The sequence below is a fragment of the Mirounga angustirostris genome, unplaced genomic scaffold, assembly GCF_029215605.1.
Source record: "Mirounga angustirostris isolate CCGP_5_RB_7025 unplaced genomic scaffold, mMirAng1.0.hap1 SCAF_8, whole genome shotgun sequence".
In the NCBI taxonomy this organism is placed as follows: domain Eukaryota; kingdom Metazoa; phylum Chordata; class Mammalia; order Carnivora; family Phocidae; genus Mirounga; species Mirounga angustirostris.
Window position 1 is genome coordinate 39,772,854 of NW_026991716.1, and position 13,442 is coordinate 39,786,295.

The 13,442-nt window shown below is 52.6% G+C and overlaps 1 long non-coding RNA gene across 2 annotated transcripts in view; it reads left to right on the forward strand.

Moving 5' to 3' along the window:
* Positions 1-13,442, forward strand: part of LOC123836955 (uncharacterized) — a 115,273-nt gene that overhangs the window by 42,021 nt on the left and 59,810 nt on the right. For both annotated transcript variants that reach the window (XR_010413636.1, XR_010413635.1), the window contains exon 6: positions 8,980-9,609. This is a non-coding gene — a long non-coding RNA (uncharacterized LOC123836955). The remainder of the gene's footprint in view (positions 1-8,979; positions 9,610-13,442) is intronic.

The following is a 13,442-nucleotide window of genomic DNA, read 5'->3' on the forward strand; positions in this document are numbered from 1 at the left end:
CCCGATTGTCACCCCCATCAAAGGCAGGCACTCTTCTGTCTTCTATTCCTGACAGTTAGCATGGCCTGACTTTGGAATATTATATAAATGGAATCACATCGCATGTACTCGATTGTGTCTGGTGCCCTTTGCTCAGCATTGGGAATTTACCGTGTTGTATGTCCGTTCATTTATTCTCATGGCTCTGTAGTATCCTATAGTGTGAATACACAATGTTTAATCCATGCTAGGACAATCATTGTGCTGTTTCCAGTTCAGGGCTACGGTGAATAATGCTGCTGCTGTAAACATTCTTATCTATACCTTGTACGGGCTTCTTAGGTACCGAGGGGAGGAATTACTGTGCCAGAGGGTAGATGGGGCCATTTTCGCAAGTGCTTTTCCAGTAGTGGTGTATGAGAGTCCAAACAGCTCCTCCACGTCCTCACCCCCACCACAGTCAGTGGTTTCCATTTACCGTTCTGGTGGTCAAAACGACCCTTCCAAACCACACATCTTTTGATCACCTTCCTGCTTTGCCCCAACATTTTATTGTGAAAACTTTCCGACATAACAGAAAAGCTGAAACAATTGTACATTGAGGACCCATATCCGCATGATTGCAAGATCTAATCATGTAGTCGACGTTCGGGGTGATCTTTTTTTTTTTTTTCTCCATGTGTCTAACCATTTATCCATCTATCTGTCAACTGTCTTCTTTTCTTAATTGTCATGCTTCTTCAGGAAGGTAAAACTCATGTATCCTCACACTTATGCATTTCAAGAATATATTCAATGGTTTCGGTAGATTTGGATAGTTGTGCAACCATCAGTAAATCACCTGACAGAGTTCCCTGTGCCTTTTGTAGTCAGTCCCTACTCTGACTCCCAACCTCAGGCGACTGCTCATCTATCTGTTTTCTCTCTGTGGAGTTTTACCTTTTCCGGAAATTTCATATAAATGGAATCATATAGTATATGGTCTTTTCTGTCTGGCCTGTTTCATGAAGCATAACGCTTTCGAGGGCATCCATGCTGTAGCATGCGCACTAGCTCCTTCTTATTGCTGAGCAGGATTCTAGTGTGTGGATATACCTCAATTTGTCTATCCATCCTCCTGTTCATTGTCCCCATAGGGTTTTAATGACAGGATCACAGTCTGTCCTAAGGAGACCTGGCCCATTTATGGCGTGGTCTACTTACGGGAAGAGGAAAAGGCAGAGAGAGACAGAGACAAAGAGGGCTAGAGACAGAGAAGGCAATATTCCTGTTGCCCCCACATGTCCTGTTCAAACCAGCACTGGGCCTCCTCCCTGTTCGGAAAATTCCCGACTGCCCTGTGCTCAGCTATCTCTCTGAACTCTGCATACCTGGCCGGCCGCCCTCCTCTAGTGTCCACAGTTCACTGCCCCAGACTGGTATCTCTTTCATGGCTGACTGTCTCATTAAGTCCTACAAAGTTCACAAAGAACTCAGCATCCTGGCACACGGTTTAGGACTTGGGAAACAGTGGCCTTCAGTGCTGGGCGGGCTCTTTGAGGGCAGGAATCATGGCTTTTGTGTGCTTTTGCTGTAGTTCCAGGCCCAGCACGTCATCGGGCGCACAGGAAGGGAGAACAGTGGACAGGGCAGTGGGTCGGGGAGCCTTATACGGTCAAGGCCTGAGCACCCCGAAGAACTCAAGCCCTCTGGTGAGCTCCGTATTAGGGAATGGCCCCGGGCCAGGTCTGAGGGTCGCCAGATTTGGGTGCCAAACCACAGCTGGGAATGCCAGGATCACTAACGAGGTCCTAGTGAGCCTAGGGAACAAGGAGGCTCCTGCCAACAGAGGCCCAGGCCACTGGGAGTGGTTGCTGGGACCCCGAGCTGGTGAGAGGCCCAAGCAGCAACCAGGCACACTGCTCCCCTCCCACCTCCGTCTCAGCCCGTAATTCCCACAATGCCTAACTTCTCTGCAGACCCCAGGCTGCTCTCTCTGCATGCTTCTCGGAGTGCTGAGTGTGTGGGCTCCCAGGCCTGGGCCAGTGATGCCCCCCTCCCTCCCTCTTTGGCCCCCCCTAAAATGAGGGCCCTGGATCTGAATGTGCCTTAACAGCTGCACTGTCCATGCGTGTTGTGCCTGAAGTTCTCGAATGCAGTGGTTCTCATACTTGAGTGATGCACGCTCAGGTACAGAAATGAGTTCTCGATTCAGCAGATGAGGGTAGAGCCTGAGAATTAATTTTTTGCATGTCTAGCAAGTTCCCAGGTGATGCTCATACTGCTGGGCCAGGCACCAGTCTTTGAAAATTTCGGCTCTAGCACCTGAGTAGCTCAGTCGGTTGAGTGTCTGACTCTTGATTTCCACTCAGGTCATGATCTCAGGGTTGTGAGATCGAGCCCTGTGTCGGGGTCCATGCTTGGTGGGCAGTCTGCTTAAGGATTCTCTCCTTCTCCTTCTGCCTCTCCCCTACTCTCACACACACTCTCTCTAAAATAAATAAACAAATCTTAAAAAAAAAAAAAAAAAAAGAAAGATAAAGAAAATTCCTGCTCTAAAGCTTTGGGTTTCTCCTCCAGGGGCTCAACTTGAACCTTCCTCCTGCCTGCTGGGGGCTGGGGGAGGGCAGGGGAGAGGCATCTGTTTCTTTCTCTGCACAAGTCCCGAGAAACATTTGGATTTTGGTGACCGTGAGGGTAATGGTAGGAAGTTCCCACTGGACTTGCCTCTGGCCACAGGGCATGGCCAGACTTCCACAGGAAGGGGCAGAGACAATGCCTTGTGGCCAGTGTATCATAAAGACAAAAACAGATCAAAGCTGGAGTGTCTGAGTATAAAAATTAGTAAGTGGTTTCATAAAAGAGATAATCAGAACTCACTATCCTTCTAACTGCAGTGTCAGTAATAAACTTAGTTTTGATTTTGGAAGTAACCCCTGTAAGAAGAACTCAAAATTACATGGGTCAGACAAGATAGTAAGTGCAGTTTTCCTGGCAGTGTGCTAGAATGATTGTTCAGCTCAATTCTGCGGTCAAGCTGGGCCTAAAAAAAGGTCCACAAGAGTTCTTTAACACACTCAACCCTCAAGCCAGTCCTATGAGGCAGATAGTCTCATTCCCATTTCACAGATGAGGAAACTGAGGCATCACGTTAAATGGCAGATTCAGGATTCCAGTCTTTTCTTGACTCCACCTCAAACTCGAAACCCCAATGTGAGGTGGTGTTGCCCTCCACCCCCCCTTTTTATTTTTAAATACTGAATGTTAAGTGAGATTCTCCTGAATACTTTCTAGCCAAATTGCTGACACATCAGGCTGAATGAAGGCTAAGGCAAGCTCTTCTGTTCCTTGGGGTGTGAAGGCCCTCGACCCCAGCTGGCTCTACCAGGAGTAATCCAGCATCTCTGCTGTCAGAAATGACAGATTTGGAAAGAGATTCCTCTCTTGGCTTATCTGAGCTTAAGACAGGTAAGCTCGATCAGGGAAGCTGATCCACGGCGATCACTTTTAATTGTTCTTCAGCACCTGGGTGTGTTTAAACAACCAGGTATGCCGCTTAGTGCTCGCTCAGGGGGATTAGAGCTGGCGCTGCGTCAGCTGGGCCCCCACAGCTCACCCCGGGGGACAGATGGGTGGTAAGTGAGGGAAGTGTCTACCTCCTCTGAGTGTTTGCACACGGTCATATGAGTAGGCTCCGCTGGAAGGGGCACCAATCGAGTAGCATACAGGATGCTGTTGCCTCCTGGGACTATGGTGGGCTCCCAGATTTGCGTTACAAATTTCTTCCCAGCCAAAGTTTATCACTCAGTAAAGAATTTAGGCAGGGAGTGAGACCAATTATGGATTAGATAGTGACCTTTGGGTTGGGGCGGATGAGCGCCACGGGTGGCAGGAGTGAGGGTGAAAGTGGGGGAGGAGTGGGGACGCGGGGTTTTGATGGTTGGTGATAACAGAAGATGGTGACAGCCGTGGTGGGGGATGGTGGCACAGGAGATGGGATGTTTGAGGAAGGATGCCTACTGGGACGATAGGCTGAAGAGCTCAGGGAACCAGCTGGAAGGTCCAAAGCCGGGGACGGAAATTTGATCATGGTTTGGGATGGCTGGGGCGAGGGGAGGGTCGCCTGGAGGAGGCATTGCTTTCGGATTACCCACTCCCTCTCCAGAGGTGTCTGCCTCGGGTATTTACAAACCTCCTCCAACAGCACAGCTGAGAGGTCCTTCCTGGCTGAGGTTTAGCAAACCTGTTTCCCGAGGAGGCCTCTTTTCCCACCACAAACGGATGGGTGCTGATGTCAGCAGGAGGCAAAGCTGTAAGTCAGCACGAGTGGGGGCTGTGCTCAGGGGCCAGGGGAAGAAAGGGCCCTGCCTGGCATGGCCTCCTCTGACCCCCCACCCCCCACCCCAAAGGGGAGGCCCTGACCAGCTTTGTGGAGTAGGTGTGCCACCTTGGGTGGCCAGAGGCTCGAGCTTGGAGTCAGAGAACGCTGAACATGGAAATCAGCAGGACCATCTGGTTCATTCCCATGCAAAGAAAAGAGAGGCGTTATGCTTCCCATTTCCCAGATGAGGACACTGAGGCCTTGGCAGGGGAAGAATTGTGCCCAGGGTCTCCTGGACAGGCAGCAGCAGAACCTGGCTCAGCACCTCAGTCTCCAGACTCCTGGCTCTGAATTGTGTTTGTAACAGCACCTCATTTGCACGTGGATGTGGGAGTGTGGAGTGGTGGGCCCATGGGCGGGAGTCCGACAGAACCAGGCTGACTCCTGGGTCTGCCATTCCCTTGAGGGTGGGTGTCACTGGGCGCCTCGGTTTTCTCTTCTGTGAAATAGGAGTGCTCAAGTATCGCTTCTAGGGTGGGGGACAGGAGTCAATGAGATGGGCATAAGTAAAACTCCATATGAATGTTAGTTTTCTTCCCTCCCTGAATCATTAGTCCTAGGTGGGAGCTTTCCGTGTACTTCAGCGTGTGTTTGTGGGTGCTGCTGTGCATGAGAGAGCATGTATAAGACTCCAGATGAGAGAGAGAGAGAGTGTGTGTGTGTGAGAGAGAGAGAGAGAGAACATTGAGATTCACAAATCCTGGCCAGGCAGGCCCAGCGAGGGGAAGCCACATGTTTACTGATCTTGGGAGGCATTAGAGGTTGGAGCCTCTAGGATTGGCCTGGCATGGTGGCAGGGGGGTGCCTGGTGAGGGAGGTGCTTTGGGACCCCCCAGGCTGCTACAAACCCGGCCGGCTGCTGCCCTAGGAGCTGGTGGGGCAGGGCAGGGCTGGTCTCAAGGTTGGGCAGTTCATCTTCGGGGCTTAGGTGAGCTTGTCCCCCAGCCTCAGTCCTCAGAAGTCAGGACTTGGGCATTGATCCTGCCGGGGTCCCCGTGGGCATTTGGAGAGCAGTCCAGTGGGGGATGTCTGATGAAGGGTTGGAAAGTGGGCTTTGAGGACCCTAGGAGAGGGGAAAGGAGGTAAGGCTAGTCCCTAGGCCTCCAGCAAATTCCACCTTCCTTGTACCCCAAAGTGACCCTGCCTCTCCCCTCATTCTGGGAAGAAGCCTGAATAGGTAGAGTCTGGTTATTGGTGCTGTTTATTAACATTTGCATCACATTCCATCTGGGAGCTTGCGGACCTAGGATGCCAATTCACTCCCCGACATGTAGGTTTTGTGATGTCACCAGAAACACTGGATCCTGGAGAATTGCTAGGGCACAGAAGGGTCTCCCTCAGAACTTCTTCTAAACTGCCTATAATCTCCCCCATTGCATTCACAGAGGCCTAATGCATTGGAGTCCTTGCAGGTCAAAGCTGAGGTCAGACCTCGACGGCCTTTCAGTCCAACTGTCTTACTTTACAGATAAGGAAACTGAGGTCCAGACAGGAGGCCTGACTTGCTCAAGATTATACAGTCAGTGGCGGCGTGGGGTCAGAACCTGGTCCAGCCTCTTCCATATTCATTATTTGACTGACTATGCACAAAAGCACGCATTTGGGGAGCATCCTTCACCCGTACCCCGCCCAGCCTCCCACAGGACCTCTAGCTTCATTTTGCTTCATAGCAGCACCTGACATTACATATTTTGTGGTTTACCTTTTGCCCCCCACCAGAATGAAGCTGCATGGGGGCAAGAATTTTTTCCCCATTTTATCCATTGCCATATTGTAAGCATCTAGAACGCGCAGTTGCTCAATAAGGAATAGTGGGATTCATTCCTTCATTCCTTCCTTGGCCACCTCTCTCTATTCTGGAACCTGATAATACGGAGAGGGGTCAGAGCTGGCCCCTGTTCCAGACCCCCCTACCACCACCACCTGAAGGTGGGAGGGATCAGCTTGCCTGGTGAACTCTGGAAGGTCACCCTTGGGGAGGGAGGAGGTAGGGTGAGGTGCCGGGAGACTTTCCTGAGAACCCAGAACTGGGTCATATTTCAGGGTAGAGGCAGGGGAGCCTAGCAAGCACAGAGGAGACCAAAGGTGTGGACACAGGTGGCTTGTGACCAGAGGGAGGGGGAAAGAAAGGTAGAAACCCATGGAGGGTGGGAGTGGGAGCAGGGAGGGAGGCCTGGGGGGGAGAGGGTGAATGTGATGCTGTGGAAGCCTGGGCCCTGGGTGTCTGGGGCAGGCTGTTGGGGGCAGGGGGTGGCAGGGGGACGGACCCTGATGTTTGTTGACGTTTGGGTGGGCTGGAGAGTGGGGGCGAGGGCAGAGAGAAAGAAGTCCAAGTTCCAGCCCCTGCAATGCATATGGTCAGATGGGGAGACATTGCTCAAGCCTAAAGAAGAGCTTTGGTTGGAGGCTCAGTTTTCTCATCTGTAAAATGGTGATGAAGACACGACCCTGGGGGTGGGGGGAGGTGAGCTTTGTCTGAGATGATCTGTCTGAATGCCCTTTGCCCACTGCTGGACCCCCAAACACACGATGGCCTGTCCTCCTAAACACTTCTCCGTTTTCCCTGGGCACAGTCTCTGGGGAGTGGGGCTCTGGGTCTCTGCCGCAAGGAGTGGGCCAGGCCCCACCTGCCTCTGCTCCCCAAGCCCTCTATGGTTGGTGGCCCAAGAGGTCACCCAGTTCCCTCTGTCCCAGTTGACCAGAACCCTCTGGGCTCTGGGGGTGCTGCGGGTTTCCTGGCCAGGGCCCAGGCCCCGGCCTCACTGGGGGCTGTGAACAAGAGAGCAACAGACCAGATTTTGCAAGCCTGAAATAGTTTATGGCCAGGCTGAGGCAGGGAGGAAGGAGGGCATGGCCCCAGGAATGCGGGAGGAATGCCTGGGAGGCTTGTTCCTGCCCCCCACCCCTCCTCAACTCCCTAGGGGAAAGCGAGCCCAGTCTTCGGCCACTGGGTACTGGGCAGCAGAGAGGGAAATGGTTTGGGCCCTAACATTCCAGGGCCAGGGAGTGGGTATATATGTGAGGGGTGAGCTAGTCTTCCTCCCTGGGTATCATCTCCAAGGAGGCCACCGGGATAGACCCATCTGTGCCTCGAACTCCCGTCAGGCTTGCCCCTGACTTGGCCAGCAGCGCCGTGGACCCATATCTTCACTATAGGGAGGGGGGGGGTGGTTTTTGTCTTGAAGCAGGGCCTCTGTGTCTTCCTTTAGACTGGGAGCCCCCTGAGGTCAGGGTTTGTGCGTTCCCTTCAGGCTGGGAATTCTTTAAAGACTGGGACTCTGATGCCCCCATCAAATGGAAGCCGCCCAAAGGGTGGGCTGTGCCACCCCTCACCCAAATGCCTCTCATGGCCAGGATGGGGTGGCTCCCGAAGCTGGGCCTACAAGTGGTCTCCATCCTCATTCCTCCAGGCCCAAGACTCAACTGCCTTCAAACCTGCCTGCAGAGTGGGGAGCCTCTAGGGACCAGCTGAGTCTTGTGGACTGGACACCAGCCTATCAACAGCCTTTGCCCCAACTCCTGTTCACAAGACACCTGAGGCTCTTACCTGTGTGTTGCGGGGAGAAGCCAGGCTTCCATTACCCATCTGGGTAGTCCACTTGGCCCTGCTGGTACCATCCTCTGGGCTTTCTTCTTCTGCTCGTGGTCTGGGGTCCATCCTGGGGAGGGCTTGGGAGTGCACAGGCCATAGCGTGCCATTGTCTGCCCACTAATAATACCTGCACATTCCTGGGGCCTGTATCGGGGCCAGTCATCTTCCCTTTCATGTTTGACCCTGCCCCAGTGAGCCAGTGGATGGGGTGGGGGCTGGATAGGGCCCCAGGTCAGGGGCAGACGGGCAGGAATAGTGGAGGGTGGAGAATAGGTGTCTGGTCTATTCTCAAGGTTCTAGCGCCCCCAGTTCCCACTAAGGCTTCGGCTCTGGTAGGGAAGACACAAGGTGTCAAAACACTGGCTGGCCAGACCCCATCCCTTTTTTTAAGATATGGCTCTCTTGCCTCTACTGGCAGGACATCCCTTTCCAATTCCCTTCACACACTCCTAGACCAGCCCCAAGAGGTCAGTCTGTGGTCAGGGTTATGGATAATCTATGCAGAGTTGGACCACGCTGTGGATAGAATTAGGGGAACTGAGATCAGAGTTGAGGATCAGGCTCTGACCAGGGTTGCAAGTCAGCCTGTTTTCTGGGTTAGAGGGATTAGTCTGGCTAGGTAGGATCAAGGGTCAGACTGTATCCAGGATTAGGGATCAGTTTATACCTAGGATTAGGGGTCAGTCTATACCTAGGACCAGGGATAAGTATATATCCAGAAGTAGAAAGTCAATCTGTTTTTAGGATTAGGACTCAATCTGCACCCAGGACCCAGGCTATATGTAGGATTAAGGTTCAGTTTATACTTAGGATTAGGAGTCAGTCCAGGGGGCGCCTGGCTGCTCAGTCAGTAGAGCGTGCCACTCTTCATCTCAGGGCCGTGAGTTCAATCCCCACATCAGGCACAGACTTACTTAATTAATGAATTAAAAGAAGGACCAGCCTAGACCTAGGAATAGAGTAGTCTATACCCAGAATTAGGGGTTAATGGGCATCCAGGGGTAAGCGTGTGTTTTGCACTGACACTGAACCTATGACTTGGCCACAGAAGGTGATCCTGGCCCATCTGGTCATAGAAGGCAGAGAATACAGTTTGCAGTTTGGTGGAGAGAGAGTTGGCCGATTCCTTAGCCATCCACTCTGGGAACTCACCTCTGGGAGTTACTAGGGACAGGGTGGGGAGCCTCATCCCTCACAGAGAAAGCTTCAACTTGAAAAGTCACCAGCAACACCAGCCTAAGCCCCCTGGGGATGGAGCATGGCACCCAGGCAAGGAAGGGCCCGCGAATGCCTTGGAGACAACATTGCCTAATGCCATGGACGGGAAGAGCCCTCCCTGATCAACTCCCCAGATGGCACTTCTATTTGCACTGGACTCTCGAAACTCATTTACCAACAGCTCACTCTGCAAACATTTCCTGAATACCTACCGTGCTTGAGTCCAGAGGTTCTCAAACTTGACTGCACAGAAGAGTCATCCAGGAAACTTGTGGGAAAGGCCGATTCCCAGGCTCCACCCCAGAGACTTGGGAGCACAAAGGTGCTGGGGGCCGCCCAGGAAGCTGCATTTCCAATAAGCCACCGCGGTAGCAGTTTTAAGACCCTACTTGTGGGACCTATCCTCAAAAGGCTCATCGGTTTAAAAAAGGATTGTGGAAAACACCCGTAATTCTGCCTGGTGAGTTCAGTGGGTTGGTGTCAAGGATTTCCCGGATAAAAAGGTGTATATGACCATTTTCAGAGAAGCCCTGAGAAAGCCCCGCAAGGAAGTAACTAACAGTGAGTCTCTCCCTTGTTTCTGACCACACTAAGTTAAAATTATACCTGCCTTACTGCAAGAGTTGTCTAAAACTTAGCTGTTTAACTATCCCAAAGCATTTTCATGTGCTTGGCAAAGTAGGAGAATTAGACACACAGAAGATGAGTTTTGAGCAGAGACGTGTAAAGCAAAGCATAATTAATGCATTAAATGAGGCAAAGGAAAAGAACGCATAAGAAAATTCTGCCTGCCTCCAGTGCTAAGGACGGGGACAATGCAGCACAGCTGTTATTATTAATAACTCACCAATTGTTTATGAACAATCGTCCCGACAAACACTGCTCAAGCAGCCTAGAGCAGCTTCACTGAAGCCGAGGCCCTGTGCCTTGCCCCCCTCTCCCCCGCAGAGCGCCGCCAGCCAAGAACCCTGCCTGCAGTGGGTCTACGGAAACCACAGGGTGTATGCTTTCCTTTTCCAAATGGTAAATTAAAATATCGATTATGCTTTTGCAGACAGCACATTCCTCTCTCTCCAGCCTGCCCCTGGATCAAGAATCCTGGTGTGGAAGGGCTCAGTGATCTTGAGCACCTTGCTGAAGGCAGGGAGGCTGTACAGTATGACAGTGCTTCCCCCCCATCCCCCCTGTGGCTCACTGCCATGTGGCATGCTTCTGCAAGGTTACATAAACTTTCTTTATTTAAGGTTTCCACTCTTCCCTCGGAGAATGAATGGACTTCCGGGCCTGCCTGTGGGGCAGGAGCTTAAGGTATTGTGCTGCTCAGAGGGGGAGAGAGGGCTGGACAGAGTCCCAGGAGCTCCTGGAGGCTACACCCTCCCTGTCTGGTCCTGGGAATCTGGACCCTCCTGCTGAGAGGACAGGAGGTGACCTTCCATTCCTCTGGGCTGGGCTGCAGGCCATCTGGTCACAGGCTCCTTGAATCCCGCCAGGGAGATTTTTCATTTATCTTAGTTAAATTTCACCTTTGTTGGGTTTAGGCCAGCGTTTCCAGAGTGGTATGGGATCCCTCTGGTTCTTCCAGCCGGCCGTGGCTTTCCCAGCCCTCTGGATACTCCCTTCCTTCAGAGTCGCACCTCCCCAGGGCATTGCTCCCTTTCATTCATTCATTCATTCATTCATTCATTCATTCATTCATTCAACAAGGCTTCACTGAACAGCCCTGAGATTCCCCATCTGGGGCTAGGCACTGAGCTCTAGAGGTAGACCCATGGTCACGGTGTAGACGGATGACCAGGCTCAGAAGCAGATCACTTCTCTCTAGTGTGGTATAAGTATGCCAGGGGATTAAGGGGGCATGGAGGGCCCATGGAAGATAAGGAAGTCTTCATGAGGGAGATAACACTTTATCTGAGTCTCAAATTAGGAGAAGGGAAGAGTGGACTGGGGGTGTCCAGGCAGAGAGAACCTGGAGTCTGGAAACAGCATGGCCAGGGATATTTTAGAAGTCACCTTCTAAGGTCTGCATTGTGAGGTCAAAGTGGAGAGAGTGTGGGGCTGAGGCTGGAGAAGCCTGTAGGGGCAAGGTCCTAGTAGAGTGTGGGGAGCCAGGGCCTCCCCCCGGGTAGCGGGGTAGTGGAGAACATGGAAGGTTTCAACTTGAAGAGAGTGACCTGGTCAGGTCTGCCAACTTGACACTGTCCCTTAATAGGACCTGATGTATCTTTTCCATGGCTGTGGGTTCTTTTTTTTTTTTTTTTTAAGGTTTTATTTATTTATTTGAGAGAGAGGGAGTACACATGAGTTGGGGGGGAGGGGCAGAGGAAGAGGGAGAAGCAGATTCCCCGCTAAGCAGGGAGCCCGGACACTAGATCCCAGGACCCTGAGATCATGACCTGAGCCAAAGGCAGATGCTTAACTGACTGAGCCACCCAGGCGCCCCGTGGCTCTGGGTTCTTAACAGCTCTGGGAAGGTAGGTTGCCGTAAGAACTGGACAGTGTCATGAGCCACTGAACTGCAAAATCTGGGGGAGCGAGAAGTCTTCCAAGACAGAGGAGCCTGGATTTAGATCCCTCACTATGTGAGTTCTGCCAAGGTATGGAAACTACCTGAGCCTCAGCGGCCTCATCTATAGAATGGGAGCAATCAAATACTGAAGGCCAAGTGGCAGTGAGCAAGTGAGAGAGCCTAAATGAGAAGCTGTCGGGGAGGGGGGCTGGAGCTCATTCCAAGACTGTAAGTGGGGGGACCAGAGCCCCCTGGCTGCCGTCTCCATGGCTGCGTGAGCTGCTGTCTGTGATGTTCTTCCTCGCGGGAGGTCTGATAACAGAGCCTGGAGAGCTATCCCCACCATAAACAGTCAGGCCCTGGGTTTCTCCTCCTGATCTTGTACCTCAGCCCTGTGTGCCCTGTGGCCCACCAGCCCTCTGGCTCCAGAGCAGGGGTGGGGAAGAGAGGGGTCTGCCCAGCTTCCGGCAGGCCTCACAGTTGTGCAAGGCCATCTGATTCCAAACAAACTGGGAACCTACCACCTCCCTGGCAATTCCAATCATTCTGGCCAGCAGGTGGCCAGGCTTACACTGTTTGGGACAGTCAGGGCTCAGGTCCCAGGCCAGGTCTGCCTGACCAAGGCTGAACCTAGTCTCACGGTATCAGGGGCTGGCATGGCTGGGTCTCTGGTGCAATGGAAAGAGCTCTGGGCAGGGAGTCAGGGGTTCTAGGTTCTAGTCCTAATTCCCCCACCAACTCACTGTGTGACCTGGGGTAAGTTCCTCACCCTCTCTGGGCCGTAGTCATTTTAGCTGAACCTCAGGAGTTTGGTGGTGATGATCCAGGGTGCCTTCCATTCTGGCGTGCTGGCCATTTGAGTTGCTGGGACCTAAGTCCTTGGAAAGATGACGTGGCTTTTCCCCAGACTCCGGTCAGGGGGCATACCGCCCCTTCTCATTTATTCCATATCGGCTCCAACTCCAAAGAGCAAACCACAGGCATGAGAAGAACTCTGGTCACATGTGGGTGGCCTGTGTAAGAGTGAGGAAGAGCTTCTTGGATGTTTTGGAAGCTTCCAGGTGCTGCTTCATTCATTAGTCCATACATTCTCTCATTCAATGAAATTGAAGAATGAATTCATTCATTCCTTCTTCATTCACTTGGTTAATAATACGAAGGGGCCCTATGATATGCCGGACCCTGTGCTAGGACCTGAGATTTACTAGTGAGCCAGATGGGTAGAGTCCTTTGCCTTACCGGAGCTCGTGGCCTGGCCTGGCCTGGCCTATTTTTCCAGAGAAGCTGGAATGGAGCAGGCCCACGTGTAGCATCTGAACCTCAGCCCTGGGAGCCCTGAGACCCAGTGAGACCCCGTCCACCCTAATCCTCTAGAACCCTGTCCTAACCACTGAAGGGGAAGTGAAGGAGAGAGGAAATATGTCTCTGCTCCAGGAAACTCCCATGCTGTGAGGATCCCCAGCCCTCACTTCTGGAGCTGGTCCTGGAGCCAGCCAACCCCTCAGGGACCCACGGGAGCCATGCATCAGCAGGCGCAAAGCCAGGCCCTGCCCTGAATGGTCTGGGTGAGGGCAGCCTGCAGCTCCCAAGGAGCAGGGAGTCTTTCTCTGGGCTGCTGCCTCTGCTTATGGATAATACAGTGCTCAGTAAGAAGGGTTTGGGAAATGGAGGCTGGACATAGCTCCATAGCCATGTGGAAGGAGGGGTCGTGCCCTGGGGAAGACTCTGGGTCCTTCCAGAACTTGGGGATGTGGAGAGGGGCTGCTTTGCTGGGCACCACATGGTGT